This window comes from Mobula hypostoma, chromosome 2 (assembly GCF_963921235.1).
Source record: "Mobula hypostoma chromosome 2, sMobHyp1.1, whole genome shotgun sequence".
In the NCBI taxonomy this organism is placed as follows: domain Eukaryota; kingdom Metazoa; phylum Chordata; class Chondrichthyes; order Myliobatiformes; family Myliobatidae; genus Mobula; species Mobula hypostoma.
The window spans coordinates 187,406,243-187,426,400 of record NC_086098.1 but is presented as its reverse complement, the minus strand read 5'-3'; the positions used below and the strand labels follow the sequence as shown (position 1 = coordinate 187,426,400).

At 41.3% G+C, this 20,158-nt stretch overlaps 1 protein-coding gene and 1 non-coding gene across 6 annotated transcripts in view; both read left to right on the top strand.

Annotated features, from left to right (window-relative positions):
• The window catches only part of LOC134342751 (disks large-associated protein 4-like), a 772,967-nt gene that overhangs the window by 617,873 nt on the left and 134,936 nt on the right, over positions 1-20,158 (top strand). The window lies entirely within an intron of this gene.
• LOC134343159 (U6 spliceosomal RNA) lies at positions 9,890-9,996 on the top strand. Its single transcript, XR_010017199.1, has one exon. It is a non-coding gene; the product is annotated as a U6 spliceosomal RNA (small nuclear RNA).

The following is a 20,158-nucleotide window of genomic DNA, read 5'->3' as shown; positions in this document are numbered from 1 at the left end:
ATCACTGAGAGGTAAGTCCAGTGACTGTAATGTACCATCTTGTTGGATGCAGTCATCTCAGGTGTGTTCTTTGGTTAAGCATCTAGTAGCTGGTCCACGTGCATGTATGATCTCCAACATCCACTGTGTACATCCGTGATCCAGTTCTTGTAGCTATCCTAACGGGTGTCCACTTGTCTTCTCGGTAATCATGCACTAGGACTTCCTGTCCAATCTCAAAGTTCCTTGCTGGTTCACTTGGCAACTGGCTGAACTGTTTATACTGTACTTCTCTCCGAAGATCTGGATTCAGTAGGTCTATGTGAGATCTCAGATTCCTGCTCATGGACAGCATTGTAGATGTTTGATTTGTTGTCGCATGAACAGAGTTCCAACACACAAAGAGGAAGTTGTCCATCTTGTGCCATAGAGGAACATCCTCCTTGTCCATCACTTTAATGGATTTGTTGAAGGTTTAGCTAAACCTTTCAGCTAACCCATTTGTTGCTGGGTGATGAAGAGCTGACTTGAAATGTCTGATGCCATTTTTCTTCATGAATAGTCGGAATTCTTCTGATGTGTATTCTGGTCCATTGTCACTCACAATTTGTTCGGGTTAGCCATTTCTGGTGAAGAAAGCAGAAGCAGTCTTTGCTGACATGGTTGGCTTCATTGGTATACCCTCCAGCCATCTTGAATGAGCATTCACAGCAATCAGAAACGTGGAGTCCACGAATGGCCCAGCAAAGTCAATATGTACTCTTTGCCATGGTGACGATGCCCACTCCCACAGGTTGAACAGTGCCTGTGAATTGAATTGAATTGAATTGAATTCATGATGCATTTTGATTTTTTTTGGCATCCCGAACAGCTTTTGGCCAAGTTTTTAATCTGTTTATCTACTCCCAGCCACCAGATGTAGTTCCAGGCAAGACTCTTCATCTTGACTGTACCCAGGTGTCCTTCATGCAAATTTCCTAATACCCTGGTGTGCAGTTTCGAGGGAACCACAACACGAGATCCACACGTCAGTGTTCTTTGTCAGACCGACAGTTGGTCGTCTCACTGAGAATTCTGGAAACATGGGATTACCATGAACTAGCCATCCTTGCATGGTGATGTCATAGACTTTTGAAAATGTCAGGTCATTCCTTGTTTCCCTTTGTATTTCAGAGTTTGTTACTGGCAACTGATCCACCAGTGCTGTGTGGAACACTTCTGCTGGGTCACAGTATGAAGATTTGCCATCAGCATTGTTGTGTTGTTTGGTACCTTTGAACTCCATCATAAGAGTGGGCTCCTAGGAATAGTGCCCACCATTGTAACTGGATAGCAGTCACCACTGGAATTCCCTTCCTGGGACTGAAAATGAACGCAAGCAGCTGGTGATCTGTTACTAGCATAAACATTTGTCCATAGACGTAGCGGTGGAAATTCTTTATTCCCATATTAGATTAAGGACCTCTCGGTCAATCTGTGCGTAGTTGTGTTCTGCGCTTGTCAATGATCTTGAAGCAAAATCAATCAGTCGTTCAGATCCATTTTTCATAATGTGTGACAAAACAGCTCCAATGCCTTAAGGGCTTGCATTGCACGTCAGTCTGAGAGGCAGGGATGGGTCATAATGGGTGAGAAGTACATCGGATGTTATTAGTCTCTTTGTTTCCTTGAAGGCTTTTTCACATTTTTCTGACCATTCCCACTTTGCCCCTTTCAGTAACAGTGCATCCAATGGATGCAGTATTGCAGCAATGTTTGGGAGAAACTGGTGGCAGTAGTTTACAAGGCCCAAGTACAACTTGAGTTGTGACACATTTTCCAGTTTGGGTGCCTGTAGCACTGCTTCAATCTTCTCTTGTGACTTATGTAAGCCATAAGCCATACATTTACTTTTGTAAATGTCATGTCCACAATATGAGATTTCATTCTTGAAAAACTCACATTTCTCTTTTTGCACACTGACCATACTTACTCTGCCTTGTAAGCACTTTACCAAGGGTTCTGGAGGTGCTCTTCATCATTCTTGCCAGTCACAATAATGCTGCAAGGTAACATTGTGTTCCTGGGATATCTTGGAGCACTTGGTCCTTTGCCGAATTGCTGGAGCTGATGTGAAACCAAAGATGAGATGATTATACTGGAACAGTCCCTTGTGAGCATTGATCATGAGGATCTTCCTGCTTGGCTCCTCAATCTCCATTTGCAGATAGGCTTGTAACAAGTCAATCTTCGAAAACCTCTCCCTACCTGCCAAAGATGCAAAAATGTCTTCTATTTGTAGCAAGGGATACTGCATAGTACGCAGCACCGGGTTGCTGCTCACTTTTAAATCCCCGCCTATGCGAACAGCTCCAGCCTTCCCTTTCTTGATCACTGGGACAAGGACATGGTGCAATCACTCCACTCAACCTTGGAGAGAATGCCAGAGACCTCCAAGCTCTGCAGTTCAGCATCCACTTTAGGGCGTAGTGCGTAAGGCACTGGACGTGCTTTATGGAATCTTGGTGTTGCTGTGTCATCCAATTCAGTTCTGGCTGTCATGCCTTTGAGTTTTCCAATCCCCTTCTCAAACATCTTCTCATTAGCATTAAGCAGCTGTGACAGTCTCTGGTTAGTGCTGCCATTTAGGCTGCCATTGCCTGTTGATGCCACACTGAGGGCTTTGATTGAGTGCCAATCTAGTTGGATTTTTCTCAACCATTCACATCCAAAAAGAGCTGGCCAGTTTTCAACCCATAAAGCTCTAACTGGTGAGTCTGGCCTCCATAAGTCACATTTACTTTCAATTTTCCTTTGGGAGATACTTTTTCACCTGTGTAAGTCTTAGCAGCACTGAGGTCTTCTCCAATGGTATCTTGGAAAACGCACTGTTGCAGTCAGCCTCCGAAATTCTGGACAAAGCTGCTCTTGTGTCCAGTTCCATTTGGAGTTTTACACCAGACAAATCTATTGTGATCCATATGATTTTGTGTTCTGCTTCAGTGATACTATGTAATTCATATGACAGCTCACCTTCATCAGACTCTATGTTGTCTGATTCTGTTTTACATTGGGTAACTTTATGCATTTGGTTAGTTTTGTGTTTGAGACTTTTCACTCGGTTGTGCTTTCCATCTGCCTTGCACATTCCCTCTATGTGACCTTCTCTGTGACACTTTCTGCAGACTTTTTCTTTGAACCAACAGTCATTTGAATCATGGGGGTATTTGCCACATCAATAACATTTTTGGCTTTTTGCACCATTCAGGGATATTTTGTGCATTTCACATTCTAACTCCTTTTCTGTCATTCTGCTGCATTCTTTGCTGCAGTCTCTAACGAAATTGCAATGCTCAATGACCATTCTAAGGTTAGGTCTCTTTCTGATAGTAGCCTCATTTGAGAGCTTTGACTATGCATGCCATATACAAGTCTGTGCCTTAACACATCAGAAAGTTCATCTCTAAAGTCACAGTACTGGGAAAGGTTACGCAGTTCTGCAATGTATTCAGAAATCCTTTCATCTTTTGACTGGTTCCTTTTGTAAAATCTAAATCTCTCAGCTATTTCCAGTGGTTTAGGACTCAAGTGATTTTGTAAAATTGTACCAATTTCATCGAACATCTTGCTTGATGGCTTTTCAGAGGTTACTAGGTTGCATAAGAGACTCTATGTCCTTGCACCCATTAAGCTAAGAAGTGTACATACTTTCTTTTGCTCCTCCACATTGTTCACATTACAATACAGTTCCACCCTCTCGATATACGACTCCCAGCCTTCATTAACACTATCAAGTTCATCAACTTTCCCGAATGAAGCCATTGCCATGTTATTTTCACTTTAAATTCAGTGCATCTTTCACTATTATTCATGCGTCCTTTGGCTTTCTCGTGCTGTTAAACTCTTGTTGTTTCATCCTGTAACTGTCGCCAATTTGTGTCTGTGCACAACTACATATCTACTAAATAAAGGCACCCACATGGGAGATGGCTTTAACTGGTGTGTTCACATTGCAATGAGAGAGAGAACAACGTGCATGCGTAAACAACTCGTGTGCAGACAGCAGATTAATACATAGTGCTAAGGAGAGGGGGTCATTGCTCTAAAAGAAATAGATTCATACATTACAGTTGTTTATAGATATAATTGATTTACGTTCAGTGGCCACTTCGTTAGGTACACCTGTACACCTGCTTGTTAATGCAAATATCTAATCAGTCAATCATGTGGCAGGAACTCAATGCATAAAAGCATGCAGACATGATCAAGAGGTTTAATTGTTGTTTGGACTAAATATCAGAATGAGGAAGACGTGTAATCTAACTGACTTTGACCCCATGGAATGATAGTTGGTGCCAGACAGGGTGGTTTGAGTATCTTAGAAACTGCTGATCTTCTGAGATTTTCATGCCCAACAGTCTCTAAAGTTTACAGAGAATGGTGCAGATAAACAAAAGAAAAACATGCAGGGAGCAGCTATTTTGTGGGTAAAAACACCTTGTTCATGCAAGAGGACAGAAGAAAAAGGCCAGACTGGTTCAAGCTGACAGGAGGGCGACAGTAACTCAAATAACCAAGTGTTACTATAGTGGTGTGCAGAAGAGCATCTCTAAATGCCCAACACATCAAACATTGAAATAGATGGGCTACGGCAGCAGAAGAACACACCAGGTTCCTCTCCTGCACCTAATAAAGTGGCCACTGAGTATAGATCTGATTTTAGGAGATATAATTAGTAAGTCTTCAAATGTCACAAAAATTGGTGACATGAAGAGTTTGGAGAAAATTCACAGGCTACAGAAAGATATTAATCAGCTGGTAATTTGAACCGAGCAATGGCAGATAAAATTTAATCCTAAGTGCAATGTGATTCATTTTGAGAGTAGTACGTGTACAGTTAATGGTAGGGCACGTGGCCAAGTGGTTAAGGCATGCGTCTAGTGGTCTGAAGGTCTCTAGTTCGAGGCTCAGCTGTGGCAGCATGTTTGTGTCCTTGAGCAAGGCACTTAACCACACATTGCTCTAGTGTTTGTGCGAGGAGTGTCACCCCACACAGACTTCCAATCTGTGCCTTGCAAGGCATGAAAATGCCCGACGTAGGCCTCTCATGGTCTGAGTCGATGTTCCCTCTCTCCCTCCCCTAATGGTAGGGCCCACGGAAGTATTGAGGAATATAGGGACCTTGGTATGCCAAATAGGCTGGATTTGATTTCCTTGGGGTGGAAATAGTAGACCTGTTAGAGGTGTCCAAAATTATGAATGGCATGTATACTGTAGTCCGTAGATGACGTCAATAACCAAAGGCCATAGATTTACGGTAACAAGCAAGTGATTTAGAAGGGATATACTATAAGAAAGACTTTTTTTTTTACCCAATGGGTGTTTAGAATTTGGAATGCACTGCTTTGAAAGTCTGGTGGAAAAGGTATTCTCATATCACTGAAGAAGTATCTTCAAGGGCAGTCCGATTGTTGAGCACAAAAGTTTATTCCAATTGCTGGTAAATGGGATTGATGGTCAACATGGGCAGGGTGAACTGCTTTTGTGCTCCATGATTCTAAGACTCAAAATACCCAACTAAGGGAGCTGAGGAACTTGGAGCAGAGTCAGTTGATAATAGCATACAGCTTCAAATAATGCTACTAGTTTGATCATAAAACAGTGGACCAGAAAGTTTCAGAAAAAGTTTTTCCTCTTAATAAATATCACTTACACTGAGTGCATTTATCGATTAGACGCCAATGAAGTACTTTGTATTCTGTACTTCATTGTAACGTGAGAAAGAAGGCAGCCAATTTAAAATGAATGAACAAAATAATAAACTGATGACTAACCCTGATGGATTATTTTTAGCCTGCAAGTGAAGAGAGAGATATTGGGCTGGAAAAACAACAGCATTGCAAATGGCCATTTAATGGTGCTGGGAGCATTCATTGGTCACCTCCTTAACTCAGTCTGTTTAATGATCCGGAGTTTGGGGATTTTCTGTTTTTTCTGAGCAATTCGTGAGCATCCACCAGAGCAGGAGGGGAATGCGAGGGCTTTCAGCATGCACCATGTTCTTTGCCAGATTGCGTTAATCGTTGTGTTGTGATATGAATTTATGTGACAAAACTTCATGTTACAGTTTTAATGCAGTGTTCCATTTGTTTGTTATATGGCACAGGAAAAATGCAGGCACCCTGGTTAAAAATGTTCTTTGCATTCCTAAGTACTCTTCAGCAACAACCAAAAATAATCTGATATAGCAATACCAAGGAATAGAGCCTGCTAAGATTTTATTGCTTGTTGTGTATAACCTCCATAACAGGATATGTCTATTATATGTGTTCTTATATGTTTTTTTTAAAAAAACTACTTAAAATGTCATTTCATTATCTTCAGGATAGAGCATTTGCAATATTTTTACAGTGCTCATCACATTGTTGAAATGTTTTAAAAATACACTGTACAATGAATAGGCTGTTTTAGGGGGGGTTGTGACTTTTGTTGTGTAGCTAGAGCTGCAGGTTCTGTGCCAATAACATCCCACAGTGAGCGAAGGAGTGAATGAACTGTTTATTTATTTTAGAGAAAATAGTTCAATGCTGCCAAGGGCACAAGGCAAAGTTAAGGACAAATATATGCTAAACAAGTCATGATGCTAATGGAATTTTGCAAACTCATGGGAAAGATAAACAGAGAAAGGAAGAACAAAGCTGTGCTTATGATTTATTATTATTCCATTCAGGATGGATGAAGAGTTTTACTTTTTGATTTACCCTATGAGGTGTTATGCAATAATACAAAATTTGACAAAATGCTGAATGTTTGTTACCGAATGAAGTAGTCTTCAGCTAAGAGTGTTGGGCAAATATGTAGAAAGAAAGACTTCAAATTCTGTACTTTGCCTTTTGGGTCTCTTTTAGGACATTCCAGTGTACTTTACAACTGATGAAGTACCTTACAGTTTGTACTTACTGTAATGAGTGAAAATGTAAGACAATTTACATACAGCAACCACACAACACCCCTTCAGGATAACAGAAAAGATTGATTATCGCAGCCAATCATCCAAGTGTCTTAACCTTTTTGCCTCCACTGACTAATGTGATAATTTTGGCCATGCCCTGCGAAGTATTTTACTGACTGCTCTACATTTTGTTTAATTTTCCTTGTAAACTTACATTCTGTGGTCACTTTAACAAGTACCTCCTGTACTTAATCAAGTGGCCACTGAAGTGTATATTTGTCATCTTTTGCTGTAGCCCATCCACTTCAAGTTATGGCAATTGATGCTCTGCTGCACGCCACTGTTGTAATACGTAGTTATTTGAGTCACTGTGGCCTTCCCGTCAGCTTGAACCAGTCTGGCCATTCTCGTCTGATGCCTCTCATTACCAAGGCGTTTTTGCCCACAGACCTGCTGCTCACTGGATGTTTTTTTGTTTTTTGTACTATTCTCTATAAATGCAAGAGACTGTTGTGCATAAAAGTACCAGGAGATCAGCAGTTTCTGAGATGGTCAAAACACCTTGTCTGGCACCAACAATCATTCCACGGTCTAATTCACTTAGATTTCCTTTCTTTCCCATTCCAACGTTTACTCTGAACAGCAACTGAACCTCTTGACCATGTCTGCAGGCTTTTATGTATCGAGTTGGCTGATTAGATACCTGCATTAATGAACAGCTGCAAGTGCATACCTAATAAAGTGGCCACTGTGTGTAAGTTCATGATCTCCATGCTGTACCCCATCCACTTCAAGGTACGACTTTTGGTGCTCTTTTGCACACCACTGTTGCAGTGCATGGTTATTTGAGTTACTGTTGTCTTCCTATCTACTTAAACTCACATGGCATTTCTCCTCTGACGTCTCTCATTAACAAGCCGTTTTTGCCCGCAGAACTACCACTCACTAGATGTTTTTTTGTTTTTCTCACCATTCTCTATAAACTCCAGAGTAGGGTTTTCCAAACTTTTTTATGCCATTAACTGAGGGGCCCATGGACCCCAGGTTCGGAATACCTGGTCTAGCGTCTGTTGTGCTTGAAAATCCCAGGAGAGCCGTGGATACTGAGGTACTCAAACCACCCCTTCTGGCACCTACAATCATTCCATGGTCAAGTCACTTAGATCACATTTCATTCCCATTCTGATGTTTGGTCTGAACACAACTGAACCTCTTGACCATGTCTGCATGCTCTAATACATTGAGTTGCTGCCATTCAATTGGCTGATTAGATATTTGCATCAACGAGTAGGTGTACAGATATACCTAATAAAGTGGCCACTGAGTATAGATGTGGTGCTTTGGATTCACTTTTCCTTCCTAATGTACAGTTTTTTTCACTATAAGCTGAAGCAAGAGTACATCACATTGTCCACAAAACACTAAAAGGAAAAACTGTTCCTTGATAAAGAATTGCAGCCCCTTTATATTATTGATGTGAAAGTAAAATTGAAAGTAGCCTAACTTTGAAAAACGACTGAACCCTGCAAAGTTTGCAGTCATTCTGAGAGAGTGAAGTTTCCTATACATTCATGGACAATTAATTATATTTGCTTGATTTCCAAGTTCAGCAATTAACTGCTCAGCCTTGTGTTCTTGACAGAGTACAGTAGTACTTATGGCAAATGAAGGATGGAAAATGCAGTGGTTTTTAATATTTTGTTAGTGGCTTGATGCTCATTTTAAGGCTTATTACCAATTCATGGTGGTAATTCTATGGAGCAATTGGTAAAAGAAATTATTGGAATTGACCTTCAGTCATGTTTTAAGAATAAACCCATTAATTATTGTTGAAGAAGACATTGCCCCAGATGGTAACTATCTCCGGTGTTGAAGGAGACAGAGCAGGATACGTGTGGGCCTTTAGCTATAATCCTGATAAAACTGCTGAGTATCTGCTGAAGATCACAGAGCTAGAAGCATGTATATATGGTAAAAGAATTTATAAAGAGCACCAAAATTGTTCCAGACAACTGCAGGCATCTGCATAAAAGGGTAAATTCATTCTATCATTATGATTAGTCAATATTCTGCAAATATCCTTCATGATTTCCTTCAATGCTGCATATTTGCTATCTTTAACTAGAATCAATGGACATAAACAACATTATTACAAATAATAGGGTAAGCTTTCAGGAACAGGCTGGAGGAGGAACTACACAGCTAAAACAGCTTAATTGAAAATACCATGGCCTTGAAGGAGCGATTCTATTGAACCAAGTTATTTCATTTGTTTTTACCAGTGAATTTTTCCACATGAAGAACAACTTATTTTAAGAAATGGGTTTCTATCTTTTGGAGATATGTAGACTTGGAAATTTGGTTAAGATTTATAAAATAATGAAAAGAATCAGATACTGGGTTATGTTTAAAATAACAACAGCTTGTATTTATACAGCACTCTTTGTGATGTAAAACTTTCCAGGAGCATCGCAAGTAATAGTCATACAGAACCTCATGATAATTGAAAAGGGTAGATTTTAAAGAGAGAAGGCACTAAAATTGGACTTCAAAGGAGGATAGAGGAAAATGAAATCACCTTTACCAACCAAGGCAAGGGGGTTTTCTTACAAGTGCTGGTACCATACAATTTAGTGTCAACGTGATTTCCTAAAGTCATTTCAACCATCAGAGAAAACTTATTTTTCTGTTTTTGCTAATCCTGGTTGTCCCTGGCTTTAGTCTATCTCTTTTTTGCTCTCTCTGAAGAGTAATGGGGTTGTAGACGAGTAGGGAGAGCTTGCATCCTGACGTAACTGGATTGACCAGTTCAGTCCTTCTCTTCAAATCTGACAGCTTTGCACTGAAGTTCAAAGAATCTTTAAGCAGTATTGGAAGCACTTCAAAAGAGTTTTATTAAGCAAATTCCTCACATGAGGCCTCCTCCAGCAGCTACTATAATATTCTTAGGTCCTATTTAAGATATAATTAGATTCATTTGTGCTCGCTTCGGCAGCACATATACTAAAATTGGAACGATACAGAGAAGATTAGCATGGCCCCTGCGCAAGGATGACACGCAAATTCGTGAAGCGTTCCATTATTTTTAAAAAAAAAAGATTCATTTTGGGAGACTTTTTGTACAAGAACGAAGGGTGCTCATGGACTGAATGCTCTCGTGTTACTCCTGTTCCTTTTGTACTTATTACTATGTATGCCAATCGAATCGCAGCAACTTGCAACATTGAGGACTTCCTTGGACTGAGAAAAAGCATGGATGGCTTATTGTATGCAATCCCAATTTACACGAAGTTGTTTCAGTAGAAGCATCTGCAAGAATAGTTTTGTTAGGATTAATGCATGTAGATCAAATCATGTCGTGTGTTTTATCCTGGGAGTCGGGGGGTGGGGGAGTGGGGAGGCAGGGTAATTCTGAACATCCAGGCATAATGTGTGTTTTTCCACTGCTTTGGAAATAGACCATTACTGCTCATTACTCATCAATAAGTTGGACCACAACAGTAATTGAACTGTTCAAAACTTTGCTAATGACACAAGTAAGGGCTCAAGAGTCAGTAATTTAAACTAAATCAATCAATTAGAGGCTGATTTAAGCAATTCGGGGCAATAGACTATCCTGCATTTTACCTCTTTTAATGTGGGCAGAGCACAAATGTCCATTTAGAATTAGGAAACTTGAGGCATGTTTGACAATGCAGAGGCAACTCAGAAAATAGTCAACAGAAACAGTAGTGTTGAACTGTCCTGGGAAATGATACCATCGAAGAGTATTAAAGCTACATGGGGGTTCTACAGTAATGTATTATTTAGCGTGACGCCATTACAGTTTGGGGTGTTCCAGAGTTCAGAGTTCAATTCTGGTACCTTCTGTGAGGAGTGTGTATGTTCTCCCCGTGAGCACTTGGGTTTCCTCTGGGTCCCACAGTCCAAAGGTGTATCAGTCAGTGGGTTGACTGGTCATTGTAAATTGTCCTGTGATTAGGCTGGTTTGCAATAGGTAGTATGCTGGGCAATGCGTCTTGTTGAGCTGGAAGGGCCTATTCTGTGTTGTATCTCTAAATGAAATCTAAATCTGCATTTGGTATACAGAGCAAAGTTGGAGACTGTCATGATAATTATCATAATTTTGGCTTTGGACAATTTATTTCAAAGCTGTTTGGAATGGTTTATGAGAATATGGAGGGATGATCAGATTGGAATTAGGTTACGAAAGGACAGGAAAGAATGGATCAAATTTTTAAAATATGTGAACATGATTTGTCTTTAGCTCAGCAGAATACAAATAACTAGGGAAGGAGCTAACACGTCCGTGGGCCAGAGGCCCAGTGTCTGCGAGTCTGGTGACTGGGCCAAGGACTAGAGGTCAGAGGCCCGGAATCAGCCTGTCGTGGGGTTGTGTGTGTGTGTGTGTGAGAGAGAGAGAGAGAAAGAAAGAGAGAGAGTAGGAAAAGGGCTTATTTCACCATTATTGTTTTGTCTCATTGTTATTGGTATTGCTTTTGGTGTTGTTGCTTGTTGTATGTTGGCTGTGTGGTGTTCTGCTAAACATTGTAAGTATGCTATGTTGGTGCCGAAACCCGGGGCCCCCCCCCCCCCGCCGCCCCCACACACATCCCTAGATGTTTTTGTTGTTCATGCAAACAATTCATTTCACTGTATGTTTTGATGTACATATGATGAATAAATCTAATACAATCTACATTTTCATTAATTCCATGCCATTTTACCTTCCCTACAGCCCTATATCCACCCGTCCAGACCTCCTTCTTCAAATCTTTTGATTTTTTAAAAATTTTCGTCAACCATTTTTTCCAGGCATTACATTCCAGGTCACAATAATTGACTGCATATTTTTTAATGGCGTCCTCATGTTGACATCTGTATCTTTCAATTAGAAACCTGCCATCACAGGAATCAGTTTGCTCTCATTTACATTATCAAACTTGTATGTCATTTTGAACACTGCTCCTCTGTTTTAAGACCAACTGCATCTACCTCAGTCTATGTTACTGAAATCCCTCATCTCAAGTCTCATTCTTATAATTCTGTTCCGATTCTCTGTCTGGCCTTAATATTTCTTTAAAATTGTAGTTCCCTGAAGAATGTCCAGGATTTGCAGTTAGCAATGAACAGTGTCAACTCATCTCAAAAAAATGCACACTAACCTTTCACGATGCTCCCAATGGGTACTTCTGGAAGCAGCTGGGAGGATGCCTTACTGGTGAGTCTCTGTAGCCAGAACTATCAAGAATTTTTCAAAACCTTCAGATACTCTGTATGTTTCAGAATGTCCTTGAGTCATTCAAACGTGAGGAGACAACATTTTTTTAAATTAAGAAACAATCTGTTTCACACTGATTTTTAAAAGTATGAAAATAAAACTTAGCTAAATGTCTTTTAAACAAAGAGTAATATCAATAGACTTTAGAAGTGTTTTTGTTTAATTAATTCTTACATTTAAAATAGGAATTTTGTACTAAAGGTCAGTTAGGTGTGGGTGAATGGGGAAACCAGAGGCAAGTTAGTGGGAATTTAGTGAGAATAGATAACAAGGGTAATTAATGAGAATAGAGAACAGGGATAATTAATGAGAATGGGATGACACAAGCAGGTTAGCATGAAACACTGTCCTATGTCTTCAGGAAAAACTTGAACCTTTAAACTAAGAATCCTTCTAAATACTTTCAAAGTCACTTATCTGACACTTTTTCAGCTTCCTTCTTCCATTCAAACCAAAGCGAAAGGCCATTTATGCCTCCTTTGAGCCAGCCAGTGAGGGTGGAATGTGTGTATCTTTCCCCCATCTCTTTTCCCACCCTGAAATTCACAAGGAGTCTTGTGTTGGAGCATATCATGTGGCCCACCAGTAAATCACCGACAGCAGTATTCAGAATTTTCAGAAAACCAGAGGCTGCTTAGGTTATGCAGGGTGCTATCAGTGAACTTTAACAGTTTTGCTAATGTTTCCCCATCCACTCCTTAACTAAAGCCAAGCTAATGTGTTCTAAATGTTAACAACAGGAATTCTGCAGATGCTGGAAATTCAAGCAACACACATAAAAGTTGCTGGTGAACGCAGCAGGCCAGGCAGCATCTGTAGGAAGAGGTGCAGTCGACGTTTCAGGCCGAGACCCTTCGTCAGGACTAACTGAAGGAAGAGTGAGTAAGGGATTTGAAAGTTGGATGGGGAGGGGGAGATCCAAAATGATAGGAGAAGACAGGAGGGGGAGGGATGGAGCCAAGAGCTGGACAGGTGATAGGCAAAAGGGATACGAGAGGATCATGGGACAGGAGGTCCGGGAAGAAAGACAAGGAGGGCAGGGGGGGGGGACCCAGAGGATAGGCAAGCGGTATATTCAGAGGAACAGAGAGAGAAAAAGGAGAGTGAGAGAAAGAACGTGTATATAAAAATAAGTAACAGATGGGGTACGAGGGGGAGGTGGGGCATTGGCGGAAGTTAGAGAAGTCGATGTTCATGCCATCAGGTTGGAGGCTACCCAGACGGAATATAAGGTGTTGTTCCTCCAACCTGAGTGTGGCTTCATCGTTACAGTAGAGGAGGCCGTGGATAGACATGTCAGAATGGGAATGGGATGTGGAATTAATTAATTAATTAATACACATGTCTATCCACGGCCTCCTCTACTGTAAAGATGAGGCCACACTCAGGTTGGAGGAACAACACCTTATATTCCGTCTGGGTAGCCTCCAACCTGATGGCATGAACATCGACTTCTCTAACTTCCGCCAATGCCCCACCTCCCCCTCGTACCCCATCTGTTACTTATTTTTATACACACGTTCTTTCTCTCACTCTCCTTTTTCTCCCTCTGTCCCTCTGAATATACCCCTTGCCCATCCTCTGGGTCCTCCCCCCTTGTCTTTCTTCCCGGACCTCCTGTCCCATGATCCTCTCGTATCCCTTTTGCCAATCTCTGTCCAGCTCTTGGCTCCATCCCTCCCCCTCCTGTCTTCTCCTATTATTTTGGATCTCCCCCTCCCCCTCCAACTTTCAAATTCCTTACTCACTCTTCCTTCAGTTAGTCCTGACGAAGGGTCTCGGCCTGAAACGTCGACTGCACCTCTTCCTAGAGATGTTGCCTGGCCTGCTGTGTTCACCAGCAACTTTTATGTGTGTTGCTTGGTGTTCTAAATGTTACCTACATTTCTTGCATTAATAAAGCCAAGAACTCCCAAATGTTTTTTAAACATCTTCCTGAAATTTATCTGCCACCTCCAGCAATTAATGTGCACGCATTCCCTATTCTCTGTGATCTTGCACCACTTTTAAATTTGTACCATTTAGTTTAAATTTTAAAGAAACACATGACACATCTAGTCATTCATCAAACCCAACATCTTATCACTGATCACAAACAAGGGAAAATCTGCAGATGCTGGAAATCCAAGCAACACCCGCAAAATGCTGGAAGAACTCAGCAGACCAGGCAGCATCTATGGAAAAAAGTGCAATCGACATTTCAGGCTGAGACCCTTCAATGTCCTACTGAAGGATCTTGGCTCGAAATATTGACTGCTCTCTTTTCCATAGATGCTGCCCGGCCTGCTATGTCCCTCCAGCATTTTGTGTGTGTTGACCAAATTATTGATACCAGCTTCCAGGTAAGATTCAATTCCATTGGTTTCACCAACCTTGGACAATATGGGTGGTTCTAAATATATTCTAACTGGGACAGCAGTGAATTGGCTACTTGATACATAGCTTGTATACCAAATGTTAATGCAATAACCCAGTTGGAACTATAGGACTTATTATCGTCTACTGCTCTTGATCAAAAAAAAATAATGGAGGTAATTTGAGATAAAGTTCCTCTCTGCAAAATCCAAACTGTGGCTTACAAACTTAAAACTTATTTAATAAAAATTATATCCAGCCTACACAAGAATTTAAAAAGATGTTTCAAGCTGATTGTAAATTTCTGTCTGCCTTGCACTGAGGTATATCTCTCTCTAATTTGGGCAAAATCTTTCATTGAATTGATTTAAGATATTATCATAGCTGTTTATTCTTTTGATAAATGTATTTATTATTCTGTTGTGAATTCCTGCCTACTAGCCTGTATTTCAGGGATGAATTTTGAAGTTCCAGTGAGTTTAGCATTAGAAGGTTCAGGTAATTGCATTGATCTATTGACAAATTCTGTTGCCTGCATCTTAGAGAACAATGACATCTGTTACAATAGTGTGCAAAAGTCCTAGCCATATAGCTGAATACAGTATATAGCTAGGGTGCCTAAGATGTTTGTATAGTACTGTAGTAATTTTGTGTATTGCATTGTACTGTGACATATGTGAGTGATAGTAAACCTGATTCTGATGTGGGTCTCTATTGTGGAATGAGGGTGCGAAGAGGGCAGCAAGAGACAAATCATGTTTGGGAAAATGGGAAGGGAGAGGGGAGAGAGTGGGAAGCACCAGAGGGACGTTCTGTAATGATTTAGTTAATTGTTTGGAATCAAATGACCTTGTCTGGTATATCAGGGCTGGGTGTGACATCACCCGCGCTACCACCCCCACTTCCCGCCCCTGGCACTCCTCCTCTGCCTCCTGTCCCACACTCTTTCCACAGCACTCCACCCTCACTGTCCCCAACATTCTTTGCTCCTGCCAGAACTACAAACTAACTCTCTGCTCCACAAATGCAGTATGTGCAAAAGTCTTAGAAACATATATATATATACATAGCTGAGGTGCCTAAGACTTTTGCACAGTACTCTATTTATTTTAGGAAATTTCAGTTTAATATAAAGGTAAATTTTGTGATCAAGGAACACAGCCACTGAGGCAGCAGAGCACTCAAAAAATTTGCCAAGAAACTGGACCTGTATCTTTCTTTGTAATGTATGCATCGAAGTCATTTTGTTTATGTTAGATCATGGTTGTACTCATTTTTAGGTTCAATTGGAAATTGGCTATGGGTCTACTGGAGTCCTGTGGCACAGTTGGTATCACCTGGTACATAGCAACACTTTTGCCGAAATGACAGAAATTAGCTGTTCAGGCGGTAACCTGTAATCTGTGTTTCTCTCACAATAAACAAGGAGCAAAGTAGGCACCAAACTGGCTGATGCCCCTCTGAGATATTGATGTTTTACCCACAGCTTTAACCAACTTATTTTTCTGGCCTTTACATCTGTACTTCAGCATTACGATCAAAATGATGATATCTCTATGTTTATGTACCTCAGTGCCAAATGTTGCTATCTCTGAACCCTTGATAGCTTAAGTCTTCTCAGCAGCTCAGTGTAATCCTCAGCATAGATGCATTGATGACATTAAAGTCAGACTGTCCATTTCCCAGGCTTCATTGACTATGATGGGGCAACTGTAAGATCCAGAGGCAGCTGCGCTTAGGAAACACGTAAATTTTTGATACAATTGGGTGTGAGAATCACATAAATGATATTTGAACAAAGGTTTTTGTTATGTTTGTTATTTAACAAAGGCAAACTTGCCTGGGTAAAATCACTGGAACTATTGTATTTACAGCTTTACAAAACGGCTTCAGCTTGACAACATTTTACCAGGGACCTTCAGCCGGCCGAGAGCATGTGTCTGTGTTGTTCACTAACATCTGAGTGAACTGCCCACATTGGACATTTGGAATGGAAGTTCTTCATTGTGTACGTACATAATAACACATCTTCCCCTTTTAAAGAAAACAAATACAGTACTATGTTCCCATAAACCTGCAAGGAAAAAAAATGCTTTCCAACACAGATATTTCTGTATATTAACTTCAATTGTAATGAGCAAATAGAGTCCTATATTCACTCAACAACTCTGAGGTGGTTCACTAGTCTGCTGTATGTTTCCACAGGTGTCTTGCTGCCACTTGCTGCATTAATACTGGTGTCCTTTTGAGAACTCTAATCTACATGTTCCTTTTTTTCACATCCTTCTGCCGTGATCCTATCTGTTCATTTCTGTTCTTCTTCTTGCTGTGTGACCATAACTCACTCCTCGTACCTCATAATAGTCCACTGGACAACATCCATGGGATCAGTGTGTCTTTGCGCAAGTTCCAACTGAGTCTGTCGCAATTTATAGAGCTCCTTCTGTTGGCTGTGTATCAATGATAGCAACTCCTCCTGTAGGTTTATGTTGAACTGTTGCTGATGTTCTGACTTTTGGGTCTGTGTAGTCCCCCCATCTTACTTTTTATTTTGCCTCATCAACATCGGCAAGGATTGTGGAGATATTTTTCATTTCCAGTCCTTAACTGAAAGTCGATGAGAGACAGATTTTGAACCACAGCTGCATGATGTAGAAGCAAGATTGGCAACTTCTTCATCATGGTCACTCTGTTCAGCACTGGCAGTCTGACTGTCCTGCTGGGGTAGCTGGTACGGATGTCTGAGGAAGGTGGAGTTTTTGTGCTCCTCTTGCGTAATCTCTCTGGGTCTCTCATGATGCTGTTACGGGTTTCTCAAGTTATATCAGGTAAGCATCCAAGCCCCTCAAAGACATCTGCGTACTCTTTATTGAGTGTTGACTCATCACCTTCGGTCTGGGAAAGCACTACAAAAACTCCTTTCAACAAGTTGAGCTTTTCATGTGCACTCAGACGTAATATTGGCTGTACTCTCTTTTCGAGAATCAGGAGCTGTGCCTTTAGGTGCTGCCCCTTGTGCTTGAAGGTCACTATTTAGCCCTCTTTTACTGGAACGTTCTCTCCAGCATAGCCTGTCACTTTTAACTTCACAGGGTACATCTTGCTCTTTACTTTCAGAGTCTTGTAATCATCCATAGATAACACGTTTACCTGGGCTCTGATGTCAAGCTTGAATGGATATTCACAGGCACTGAAACAATCTATTCTATTTTATCAGCACCCACAGTCTGTAGAGAATTTACAAAGCCTTCTTTCATTTCTTCAGCAACAGAGTCTCCATTTCTCTTGACAGCCCGTGTTACAGCCCTTTGCAAAGTGATTCTTCTTCCCATACTTATTGCAAGACTTTCCATAAGCAGGACACATCTTTGGAATGTGGCTACCTCTACATTTGCTGTATTTACTGTTTGAGCTTATCTCTTTCATTTGTGGATGCTTTGTGAAACACATTGTGCCCTGCCCCTCTGTTTCCACAGCATGCTCTGTTAGTTCTGTCCATAAGACATAGGAGCAGAATTAGGCCATTCAGCCCGAGTCTGCTCTGCCATTCCGTCACACCTGATCCCGGATCCCACTCAATCCCATACACTTGCCTTCTCGCCATATCCTTTGATGCTCTGACCGATCAGGAGACAATCAACTGCCACGTTAAATATACGCACAGACTTGTTCTCCACTGCAGTCTGTGGCTTGTTAGCTACCAGGAGTAATAGTTCACTTGGAAGTTCTGACTTGCAAAGATATTCGCGTAATGGAAAATGGCTTAAGGCATCTGTGGTGTAGCTGTTTCTCCCAAGAATGCAAAATATCGTGTATTGAAGAGCGGACTGGTATAGGGCACACCTTTACATCGTTAGTGATGTCATCTGTGGCACGGCCTTGCTCTCAACAAGCGTTCCCACCAGTGGATGTGGTCTGTATGAATCCTGAAACATTGTCCGTACAGGTAATGGTGAAAACCCATGGCCCCAAAAACAACTGATAATGTTTCTTTGTCCAACTGTGCATAGTTTCGTTAGGCCGAGTTAATGGAGAAAGCGACAGGCTTTTCATCATTGTCCGTATTCTTCTGGGTTAGCGCTGCACCAACACCATATGTAGGGCATCACAGAACAAAACTATTAGCGCCCGGATTAAAGTGGATTATTGCTTGGGACTGAGTCAGCATCTGCCTGGCTCTCTGAAAAACAGATTCCTCTGCAGTCCCGTGCAGCTCGTTAGCTTGTACTCGTGTGCGCTCCACTGCTCTACACATATTTATGGCCTTTTCTAGCATTAAATCTTTTTCACGGAGGAAGTTTTCTCTGTGCCCATTATCTGGGATTCCACAAATTATTTTGTCTCGAACAAGTGAGTCTCTCAAGTCTCCAAACTCATAGGACTTGCTCAGTGTGTGAAGCTCAGCTAAGTATTAGTCAAAGCTTTTGTTTCTAGTCACAGGAGAGGAACTTTTATCTTTCACATGTGACGTTATTACTTGGGATAAAATACTCCTCAAATTTTGTCATCAGGGTGTCCAACTTAATGTCTGTCTCATCAATTTGAAAACTGTTATGGATGATCAAAGCATCTTCACCAATTATGTGTAGAAAGACAGGTGCTTTCAATTTTTCCTCCATCCCGCCAGCTCTGCTCGCTGCTAAGTATATATTGAATCGCTGTTTGAAGCATTTCCAATTATCAGCTAGATTGCCAGTAAACTGTATAGGAATGGGAGGAATTAGGTTATAGAAACATAGAAACATAGAAAATAGGTGCAGGAGTAGGCCATTCGGCCCTTCGAGCCTGCACCGCCATTTATTATGATCATGGCTGATCATCCAACTCAGAAACCCGCCCCAGCCTTCCCTCCATACCCCCTGACCCCCGTAGCCACAAGGGCCATATCTAACTCCCTCTTAAATATAGCCAATGAACTGGCCTCAACAGTTTCCTGTGGCAGAGAATTCCACAGATTCACCACTCTCTGTGTGAAGAAGTTTTTCCTAATCTCGATCCTAAAAGGCTTCCCCTCTCTCCTCAAACTGTGACCCCTCGTTCTGGACTTCCCCAACATCGGGAACAATCTTCCTGCATCTAGCCTGTCCAATCCCTTTAGGATCTTATACGTTTCAATCAGATCCCCCCTCAATCTTCTAAATTCCAACGAGTACAAGCCCAGTTCATCCAGTCTTTCTTCATATGAAAGTCCTGCCATCCCAGGAATCAATCTGGTGAACCTTCTTTGTACTCCCTCTATGGCAAAGATGTCTTTCCTCAGATTAGGGGACCAAAACTGCACACAATACTCCAGGTGTGGTCTCACCAAGGCCTTGTACAACTGCAGTAGTACCTCCCTGCTCCTGTACTCGAATCCTCTCGCTATAAATGCCAGCATACCATTCGCCTTTTTCACCGCCTGCTGTACCTGCATGCCCACTTTCAATGACTGGTGTATAATGACACCCAGGTCTCGTTGCACCTCCCCTTTTCCTAATCGGCCACCATTCAGATAATAATCTGTTTTCCTATTTTTGCCACCAAAGTGGATAACTTCACATTTATCCACATTAAATTGCATCTGCCATGAGTTTGCCCACTCACCCAACCTATCCAAGTCACCCTGCATCCTC